This window comes from Echiichthys vipera (genome assembly GCF_963691815.1).
Source record: "Echiichthys vipera genome assembly, chromosome: 10".
NCBI lineage: Eukaryota > Metazoa > Chordata > Actinopteri > Perciformes > Trachinidae > Echiichthys > Echiichthys vipera.
Window position 1 is genome coordinate 372035 of NC_139835.1, and position 11868 is coordinate 383902.

Here is an 11868-nt window from a genome sequence, read left to right on the forward strand (position 1 = left end):
CGCTCAGCCGGGGGTTTGTGAGTATCCCCACACCCGCCCGGCGCCTCACACCCTGGGCAACTCCAGAGAAGAATAGTGTCCAACCCCTATCCAGGAGTACGGTTCCAGAACCGAGACTGTGTGTGGAGGTAAGCCCCACCAGATCTAACTGGTAGCGCTCCACCTCCCGCACAAGCTCCGGCTCCTTCCCCGACAGAGAGGTGACATTCCACGTCCCAAGAGCCAGCCTCTGCTGCCCGTGTCTGGTCCGTCGAGGCCCCTCACCTTCACTGCCACCCGTGCAGCAGCGCACCCGACCCAAGTGGTTCCTCCTGCGAGTGGTGGGCCCACAGGATGGAGAGGAGGGAGGTGCCACGTCACTTTTTCGGGCTGTGCCCGGCCGGGCTCCGTGGCAAACCCGGCCACCAGGCGCTCGCCGGCGAGCCCTCCTTCTGGGCCTGGCTCCAGATGGGGGCCCCGGGCTTCCTCCGGGCAGGGTCTCTCTTCCTCTTCGTTGTTTGTCCATTGAGTCTTTGTGAACCATTCTTAGTCCGGCCCCTCGCCTGAGACCACTTTGCCATGGGAGACCCTACCAGGAGCACTAGGCTCCAGACAACACAGCCCTCAGGTTCACAGGGACACACAAACCTCTCCACCACGATAAGGTGATGGTTCCCGGAGAGTCATTAAAAATCCTTAAAAATCATTGTAGGAGATTTTAATATTCACATGGATGTTAATAATAATAACCTTAGTACTGCGTTTATCTCTCTATTAGATTTGATTGTTTTTAGTTAGAGTGTACATAAACCCTCTCACTGTTTTAATCACACACTTGTTTTGGCTTATGGTGTGGAAATTAACTTTCCACAGAATCCTATTTTATCAGACCATTATTTTATAACTTTTGTATTGTTATTACAGGACTACTCACCTCTGGGCAAAAGTTTCTGCAGTACACTAGATGTTTATCTGATAGTCCTGTACTAACGTCAGTTTCTCTGAAATTCAGTCCCTAGGTGACTGGGCTGGGAACCGGAGGGTTGCTGGTTCGAGTCCCTGTGTGGACCATGAATGGAGTGAGGACTGGTGGCTGGAGAGGTGCCAGTTCATCTCCTGGCACCTCTGAGCAAGGCACCGAACCCCCAACTGCTCGGGGCGCCGGTCACTGGCAGCCCCCTTGCTCTAACATCTCTCCATTGGTTGCATGTATATAGGTCCTGTCTGTGCATGTGTGTGTATTTCGGGCCTGTGTGTGTGTAAAATGAAAAATAATAGAGTGAAAATTGAATTTCCCCATTCGCGGGACTAATAAAGGAATTCTTCTTCTTCTTCTTCTTCTTCTTCTTCTTGACAGTGTTGCAGGCTCACTACCATCAACACTCGACTCTGTTGCTCCTTTAACAGAGAAGATAATGAAACACAGGACGTTAGCGCCATGGTGTAACTCACAAACCTGTGAAGTATTGTGAAAATTGGAAAGTAAATGGCGTTCCACCAAACTGGAAGAATTTCACTTAGTTTGGCAAGAAAGTCTTAAAACAAATAGGAAGGCCCTCCCTATTGCCAGAGCAGCCTATTACTCATCTTTAATAGAGGAGAGAAAGAACAATCCTAGATTTTTTTTCAGCACTGTAGCCAGGCTGAGAGAGAGCCACAGATCTATTGAGCCATGTATTACTATAACCCTCCTGGCCTTCTTTAATGATGCGTTGGTGATACGCAACTGTACATTGCCGTGTCTCCTGATGACACAGGGCCAATTGATGCCCTTTTTAACTGCATTGTAGACATCAAGTTATGGACGGTGTGGAAGAAAGTAAGGCTTTATCATTGAAAAAGTGTGTGCGCAACAAGAACAGTGGATAACAGGAAATAGCGGCCGATAAGATCACATCATGCCAAGTAAATAACATATGGGCATGTTTGATGACGTTCTGGACACACAAAGACACTGGGAGAGCCTGGGAAGCTTTGGCCAGTAATACCGTGTGGGGTGTGTAAACTTTGTCAACGCACGAACATCAGTAGAAAGTGAGAGATTGGAAGGAGACATTTTGGAATTTGTGTGACGAAGGTGTAGTGAGAGCTTCTGTCAATTTGTGTTAATAAAACTCCCCCTTGATGGCTGAGAGGGTCTCTGCTGACTCATTTGTAGATCTTTCTATTTTTATAATACATTGTTCTGCAATATAATGGTGACACCTGATATGACGGTTGGACCTGCTCGCTTGGGAGTAGACTTTACCAGGAACTTGGAGTTCCATCATCAGAGCTGTGCAGAAAGCGCCAAAAAAAAGTAGGATTTTTTTTTCATATCTGGCACAGTTGTATGCCTCTTTTGGAATTCAGCCCAACTCAATGCAGCATTTTTGATGTCCATCCCCAATTGAACAGAGTCAGCTGAGACGACTCTGGCTGTCTTGTGTTTCCTGCATGCAGGAAAGCTGCTGTAAATTATCGAAATTCTCTTTCAACAATTTGAAATACTGGATTATGTCAGCAGCTGTGAGAAAAAATTGGCCAGGCAGGGAAGCAGGGAAATCTTCTGCTGCAACAGGAAATGTCTAAGCGTGTTTGAGAGTGTGTGTCTGACTGGTCAGAGTGGATGTGTGTTCAGTAAAAACCGAACTGGAATTGTGGAATTGAAATCAGAGATTATTTCCAAAGAGTTTGGGAATTAAAATATATGGAGGGGCGTGCCTTTTAGAGTCTGTCTATGTAGGTCTAACGCACATGGTGACCCGCTACCGCAACAAGCTGATCACCGTAGGGCTACAGAGTCAACTAAGTCTTTTGTATATATGTGAAAGGAAATTCACTAGAAATTGAGCAGGATCTGTTTGACCACGGGATAGAGAAGGGAAAACCAACACAGTCTCACACCCAACGCGTCAAAACTGACTATTGGTCAGGGGCCTTTGGCGTTAGTTACTGACTAAAAAGGTCTCCTTAAACGTACAAACCCGACGCAGGGGGCTTTCAACTCATTACAATGTAAATCCATCCGCGGTGATATTTGAAGCTCAGGGCGCTCCTTAAAAGTCCATATTTGAAGCTCAGGACGCTCCTTAAACGTATAAACCCGACGCAGGGGGCTTTCAACTCATTCCAATGTAAGCAGCCTGTCCTCCACCCAAAAACGACCACATAGGTTGTTTGATCAAGAAGCTTATTACGACCCATAGGCACGTTTCGAGTTTAGCAGTCGTGTACATAACTACAATAAACGGTGTGTTGGGTATGTCGTCATCGTCTACCCTTTAACCTTTGGCACCAATCAAAATGGGATGCGCCAGAAGGAGGCGTGGCATTCACGTTTCACTGAACGTCGTAGCATTGGTAAGTCCGTCACGTTTGTGTACTCAATTTATGTGGTTATGTTGTGTTTTGTGCGGGAGCTATCACGGTGATTGTCTGCAAATCATGTGTAACTAAGTTAGTTCAGTTTGACGTTTAAGTTACAACTCAGTTGGGAATGACACGGAGGTCGTATGTTAACTATCAATAAGGCGCTAAGGTTAGCGCACATGCTAACACGTTTTTTATTTATGCTATCTTGACAAAAAAATGCTACCTTATGTGATTTTGTGTTATCCGTCAGTATTAGGACATCTGTTAACTATTTATTTTGGTAATAAACAGGGGAAAATGCACTGTAAGAACTTAGAGAGCGCATTTTGATACTTAATCATTTCTCAAATACAGAGCCCTGATAGTTTTAATTAGTGTTAGTGTACTCATAACTTTTGTTGTTATGTTTTTTTTCTCTTTTTATTCTTTTGATAATTTACTCTACATTTTGCTAAATTTTTATTTTTAGTGGCAATAAGTAACATTTATGGAAGTGCAACTAAACTTCATTTTTTTTTTTTTTCCAGGTCTTTGTACATCAAAAAAACTCTCTTCTGAGCTTTTGCTTTGTCATTTTGTCTCTTTGTCTTTGTCTTTACTTTGACTGTAGCCTTTGTTTGGTCTTCTGTTTGTTAGAGCGTACTCACACTGTTATCCCGGACCGCGACCCGGACTTTAGGGTACTTGTCCCCCCTCCCTCTCCCACCCACGCCCCAGCCCCGTTTGTACTCACACTGCCAGGGCCGGCCAATGCTTCTTGCTGTCCATACGCCATCACGCCGTAACACGTCACATGCGTTGATCGCGTGTGTGTGGCTTTGTTTACAAATCTTTCCACAGACCTCGGAGTTTTCGACTGTTTTTGAATATTTTCATCCGACCAAATCTGCAGTAAACACTCCACCTCCGCATCACACCAACATGAACCTTTCACCGCCATTGTTGTTGTTGTTAAATGTCCGCGCATGGTCCCTCCTTCTATTTACATGTCCGAACAGGCGGACATAACGTTACCACCTTAGGGCTCGTGCTCGTGCTCGTACACGTGCGCACCCTCGTGCTCGTACATGTGCAAACGGCTCCGCTAAAGCCCACCTCTTTCAAGCGGGCCGTGGACGGTCCGCTGGCCGCAGTTGTGCGCGGAGCGGGTGCACTCACACTGCTTAAAGGTACTAGGCTTTAGCTGAAAAACCGGTTTTGGCCCCGGCCAGAAGGACAGTGTGAGTAGGCTCTTAGTTTCTTCTCTCTCTCTCTCTCTCTCTCTCTCTCTGGCATCTGGGCCATCCCAAGTTTTGAATGAATGGTTGGAGGCAGGAAAAGCCCTGATAGCCGAGTTGGAAGCAAAAAGGGTTAAGTTTCCCTCTAATGCAATTATTAATTTATTGACTTATCAATCACTGAAATGTACACTTCTACACATAATTGAAAAGGATGTGTGTGCCTGAGTATAGGCAAATTTATCACCTAATTCGTTTTACTTTTAGCCTCCGAAAAGAAAACAGAAAGGGACTAAAGTTTCCAGAGTTACCTTGAGGAAGAGGGACAAGAATGGGAACATTATAGCTCAACACTTTAGGAAGAATCGATCTGGTCAGTAAAATATAATACAGTTCTACTGTTAATCACAAGTTGGTCAGCAGTAATGTTTCCTACATTATGTTTTGTGTTTATAGTTAAACCTTGTGGCCCTAGGAAGGAGTTGCTGACAGATGACATTCCTCAAGATGTCCTTAGTCTTGGTACGCATATTGACATCTGATAGCTTAAATAGCTTAAAGACGACCTTTATGTTTCCATTTAAAAATGTGAAATTTAGGCAACAGCACTCCAGATATTTCAGAGGAAGAAATGTAAAGCCTTTGAGGCTGTGATTCAGTTGTGGACATAAGGCCGCAGGCCGTGTGCCTTTTACATATTCACAGCTGTGATGATGTTCAGAACAACCTCACTCCCTCTCGTGTGATATTGCTTTTATACATCCTTTCTACAAAGCACCAGACTGGAACTGGACTGTGGCTAAGCAACACATAACCATTTGACTGTGCAATAGCTTGATACTTTGTGTAAGCTGAAAACTAACTGTTGTATAAAGTTTACATAACAGGTGAGGAAAGTTGTGCTCAGTTTTGGGCAGAGTGCTGTACTTGTTACTCGTGGAAGTTCAGTAAATGGCTGCATTTATATAGTGCCTAGTGCTGGACAGTATGACCAATTATTTGTTTAAATATTTTAAAGATTCTGTAAGTTTTACAGTATATCACAGTTGGATGGTTTTATTTTGCATGAGAGTGGCATAGTCTAATGTGAGTACATAGAATATAAAAACATAGCGTTTTGAAATGTAACATTATTCGTGTCACAAATTGTTGTGCCCTGGTGTTCTGGTTCATCCAGTATACCGGTGGCTCATTCAAACATTACTGTTATAACAAACGAGGTATTTTCATACATCTAACATGTCTGGAGATAATCTTTAAAAATATTGTATTTTGTATGTAATAACGTAGACATGAAGAATTAAGCCTCACAAATAAATGTGTAATCTACAGCTTTGTCTAGTGAATGTTTATGATATCTTATTTATGAGTTATTTCAAAGCGAACAAATAGTTGGAATGCACAGATGCATCGTTTTCTATTGTTGCTATGGTGGTTGCCACGCACGCTGCGGAAGCCGGAAGTGGCTATAGAGACGGAGCCAGTCCGCTGCATGCAAACCCTAATTTACTTAAAACTAATAAATATTGTTCAAACACCTAGCATCTGAACTGTTTCTTAACATAAAGACCATATATATGAAGAGAAAACGGGAGTTAGGCTATATTCAATATTTAAAGTATACGACACATTATTTACTACCCTTTTTGCAAACCAGAAAACTGCATACCTATTTCAAGAATACATCTTTACTTTTTGTTGACATAGATCATCTTTATGTAATCTAATTACTAATCCAGCTGTTCTAGATATTTGATATATGTAATAAATATATATATATATATTGCGAACCCATTTATTTGCAAACCGGAAGAACTACAGAAAACTACAACTATGGCAGATAGTAGTACTTAGCGTTATTGCGCGGCTCATTGGAGTTGTAGTTCTTTAATTAAGGTTGTATTTTTCATAGAATTGGAAGTTGTAAATTATAAATGAGAATACATTGAGGAGTTTAAGGGCATAGTTAACACATTGATGTAAAAATTATTTCATAGGTGAAAATTAATTTGACCCATAATTGACAAAACCCAAAATTGTTGATTGTACTCATGTTATAGCTGGGGTCAAGAGCTCTCTATAACGGTTGGTCCCATTTCTGTATTTCTTTTTATTGCAGGATTATAAGCCCTCAAACAGGCCCTGAGGTCAAGGGTCAAAGTTCATTATTTCAAAACAGGAGCCATGTATAATATTAATACTAACATATTATTACTCCCCAGGTCGAGTATTTCCAATGATGTATTTGGTTTAGCTCTACAGCAAAGTTTTAATTTTTTCATGTCATGGACTCAGGTCATCCAAACCCTACATCCAGACAGCACTTTGAAGGCTCTACACATAAAAGTTTCTTTCTTTCTTTCTTTCTTTCATTCTATGTTTGTTTCTTTGTTGACTGACATGAGTTACCTTCATATATCACAATATTCACTGTGTGTATATTATGTTATTATTAGCCAATGCAAGCATTAAGAATGATGTTTTATGTATGACGCACAAATGCCGCATGCGCGCGCGCACGCGCACACACTCACTCACTCACTCACTCACTCACTCACACACACACACACACACACACACAGTGCTTTATTTGATGATGTAGATCAAATATCCTCAGCAACATATTATTACATATATAGATTATATGATTTTCAAACCTGTGACAAGCTTCAGCTGCTTGATAACGAGCACATCATTAGATAGATAGATAGATAGATAACTTTATTTATCCCCGAGGGGAAATTAGGTTAGAATCAGGTGTGTTGGAGCAGAGAGAAACTTAAACATGCAGGACAGTGGCTCTCCAGGACTGAAATTTGGGACCTCTGATATCGACCTTTTTAACGGGATTCTATTGCTGGGCTACAGGAACGGTCATCGGAAAATGTCAAAGTTGTAAATATAAACATTCTAAATGTGTCCAAGCTTATTGCAATTATTAATTGTTGTAGGGAATGTGAATTACATCAGTTGATGGGAAGTTAACAAGGACCAAGGCTGTTGCTTAGCACGGGAATTACATTCAAATGTCTATAGCCTGTTATCTATTATTTAGTATTTACCTTTTATTTATTTTTTGGTCTTTTTCCTTTTAATATGACAATATGATAATAAAAACCCATTCTGATTCGTATGTGGTTCAATATTAATTGAGGAAGACACATACGAAATACGATTTTATTTTAAATATAATCAGCCATATATTCTTAAAAATATAATATTAAATTATATTAATGAGCCACTTCATATTTTACAATCACTGGCTATAAAATGTCTCATCAACAGAGCTAGGGACGCTGACCGGCGGCAATTTGAGTTGGAATGCAGCCCATCCACGGAGGACAGCTCAAAATAGTATTCCAACACACCACTACATTTCTCAGATCCGAAAGAAATAATTATAATCGATGGGCATTGCATTAACCCATCGTATTGTGAAGTTATCAAGGACTCTTTATCAAGAGATTTGTTGAAAAAATACTTCCGGGAGGCGGGTCCTCGGTTCTCCAATGGGACTGCAGGATGATTTACAAACCCATGTCAAGTCATAAATGTATTCAAAAACAAAAGCCCAATTATTTACTTAGTAAAGGACAACAATTATGAGTCTAAGCTAAGTGATTCTACGATAAAAACGTTATCCCTCTCTGGCATCTTCTTACCTTCAGATGAGCATTTCAGATGAATCGATAAGGTGTTATTACACCGGCCAAGAATGAGCATTTCAGATGAATCGATAAGGTGCCTGTAGATCATGGTGATTGTGAATACATTTAAATGTTTTATTTTTAGCTGTGTGAACAGGATGTACTATTCCTCTTGTCTGGGTATTGTCTTCAGCGTACAAATCCATAATACATAGAAAGAAACCCAAGGAATGGAAAATTATTTCTGCTTTAAGAAATGGTGAGGGAATAAGCCAAAAAATAATTGTTTTACATCCACCTTTTTTCAGTAAATCATTCTATTTCTCATGTTTTTAAGATGGTGACTGAAAACTAAATTTGCCAACAGTAAAAATAACACAAAATGTTTGTTTTTTTTGGGAAACTGTAACTACTACAATTCGCTCTTGAAAGGTTCTGAACGATCATAGAAATCAAGTGTGTATGAAGGAACACAGCCAGTAACTGGTATATGTGATTTAAAAACATTTATTTTTGCAAAACATTTTCTTTCGGCTCCCAGGAGTTTTTCCATTTGTCCCCACTGTAAGACAGAAACACAGCAAGAAGTATTACTGTCAAATTGTTCATCATTTTTGAGAATATAACTGACACTGTACTATTTACAATGAGATATGGATTATACAGGTATGCATGCATTCTTTTTTGAAAATGAGCTTGATTGATTAAATGATTATATTTAGACAGTGTATAACAAAACTCCCCAATGTCTGTGTGAAAGGTATGGAGAAGGAATGGGGGCAACAGAACTGTTACACCTATGAGCTGGCATTGGAGGTAGTCACAGAGACGCAACAGCACAGAGTCGACGTCTGTGTAAATGGGAAATTTGTATTGGGAAAAAAAAAATGTAAATTTAGGTTTAATTTGACTAAAGAATGTATTGCCAGTATGAATCTTTTTTTCTTCATGTTTTTGGCCAAGTTAAATCTTGCACTTTTGTGCCGTTTTATGAGGAATGTTTTTTTTCTTAGATTGCATTAGACACCAGGCCAAAACTGAGAAAATTGTGGCGTTCACTTTTATAAGGTGATACAATTTTGAATCATTTCACATTATAGTGATATTGCACAGGGGGTGTCTTGATTATGTTATATACTGTGAATTTATTTTAAGTCCAATGCACAATACTGCCCAAAACATTTGACTGCTATGTGACTTGCTTGACCCTCAGACTTTGCTGTCCCTTATTAAACTGCAGTTAAAGTTGAAGACATTTTTCTATTTTTATTAGTGAATTTTCCTCATCTACAGTAAAATAAACTTAAAAAAACATACACACCATCCAGAGCAAGGCAGCCACTGTACCAACACCTCGGCACGGTCCTTAAAAAAGAAAGAAAGATATAAGGAACAATAAGTGTGTGACACTTGATTAGAGCACTAAACAGTTTGCTGTACAAGAACATGTCAGTACCAAATGAAAGAGACATAATACCACTATGGAATCAATCAAGATTCATTATTCCACATCAAATTGTGGAAGGACACAGTTAAAGACTGATGGGTTACCAGGTCTGCATTTTCATCCTTAGCCATGTTGTTCACATGTTAACAAAGAAAAAAAGACTTTGCTTTGCTATATGCAGAAATATGTTGCAAAGGCAGTATTTCAAAGGAGTCTTGAAAATATAGCATGCACTGTGTACATTACCACTAAGAAGACTTTCATAAATCCTCTTAATTGTAATAAGGGCATTCCTGTCCATTTCCCATGGACAGACACACTCGGCTGTAAACCCATCTGGAGCTCTGCTGGCAAGGAGGATAGGATGTCGCTTGTGGAGCTGAAACAAAATTGGCACAAAATCACAAGACAGAAAATTGGACACATAAATGGAAGGTCATAATAGATTAAAAAAATATATTTTATGCTTTGATACCTATACATATAAGCTATACATTGAGACTCAGAGTGAGGTCACTATAAACTGTTTTAGTAGCAATGTAATAAACAAAAAACCTTGGTAAAAAAGACAGCTATTCAAATTCTGGCGTCGCCTGGCCTGGGCATCCGGGGCATAGACATATAAAGAGTAGATGCCGCATCGAACGTTGGGCCGCGAGAAATGCGGCCGCCATCTTGGATCGGTCATCCTACCAGATAAGTTCTATGATTGACTCGTTGAGCCTATGAGTTGAGCAGCAGAAGGAACAAGATGCCAGAGCACTGTGCAGCGTATTCCTGCTCTAATCTAATATTACAATATTACAATTCATAATCAGTACGGTACAGTACAATTTTAAACAATTATACATAAATCCATGCATTTTTGAATGTTATAGTGAGTCCCTCAGGCTGTGGCAGGTAGATAAATATTTAGCTGCCAGAGGAGCTGCTGTCCCTTATTTTATTATTATTATCTTGTCACAGTAGAGGCGTGGAGATTAGCCTCTGTGGGAATGTTAGTTAATTTACCCCCCGGCCAGATGTGTGTGTGCAAGCCTGTGTGTGTGTGTGTGTGTGTGTGTGTGTGTGCCTGTGTAGATATGAAAGGAGAAGCAGGGAGGAGAGGGGTTGTCGTACATGTGGTCTAGTGTAAATGGATTGCACATTTCCAGCAGTAGGTCAGCGGATGATGTGCTGTGGTTTCATGAGAGGAAGACACTCCAGAGACAGTTAATCTCAGGTCACCTCAGATATTCTCAGTTTTGTTTTTTTAAATATTGAACATGACATTGACATGAATTATGAGATAATTTTTCATGTCATGTCACTTTTTTTTTTAAAGTTTAGACTATCAAAGGAGAAGTGACAGAATCTGACCAATATCCTTTGCTGTTAAACTGTTTCATCAAACAGGAGCAACATGATGTGGGGTTTATTATAAAGAATGAATTAGAGATTTACGAGGCAAGCGTGAACATGTATTTCCACTCTGTGCCCGATATTCTCACAGCTGAACTAAATGTCCCATACATTTTTACTTGGTTCTCCACATCTCCACTTAAAGCAGGACCAACGTCACATGTTTGTAAACCAGAACTGATGAGTCCAGGCTTTTTTAGTTCAGTTGTACCAGAGAAGTTGAAACAGTCTGAAAAGAAAAAATCATACATTTATTTAACTAAGGAAAAATCTTAAATGGTTTGTATAATTTAAAATGGATATTACTGAACTATGCCCCGTGTTTTTGTTTGCACATTAAATACAATTACTACATCATTAAAATATGTAATAAAGAAGACATTCACATAATTAGACCTTGCCTAAAAACAAAGGACACAGTCATTTTAGATACTATACAAAGTACTCCTACAACATCACTTTCTTTACCAATTAGAGCTACACTCAAATTGGTAACTGTGCAAGAACAAAACAGTGTGAAAATGATCGATTTAACAAAATTTTATATATATTTTTATACCACACACACTCGCTCAAATGTGGACCCTCCCTCTCCTCTCCACTACCACGACTATGCGACTGGCAGAGCATGGATCATTTCTAAATATTTATAAACATATAGGGTTCGGCTCATGCTTTTTTTTTAGTGCTTTAAATGAAAGTGTGTCTGTTTGACTTGTATTTAGATGTGTCCAAAATGTCATCTCTCTCTCTGACCTAATTGTATTGATACTCTTGATTTATATGTATTTTAATTTTCTCTGAGTGTGTGTGTGTGTGTGTG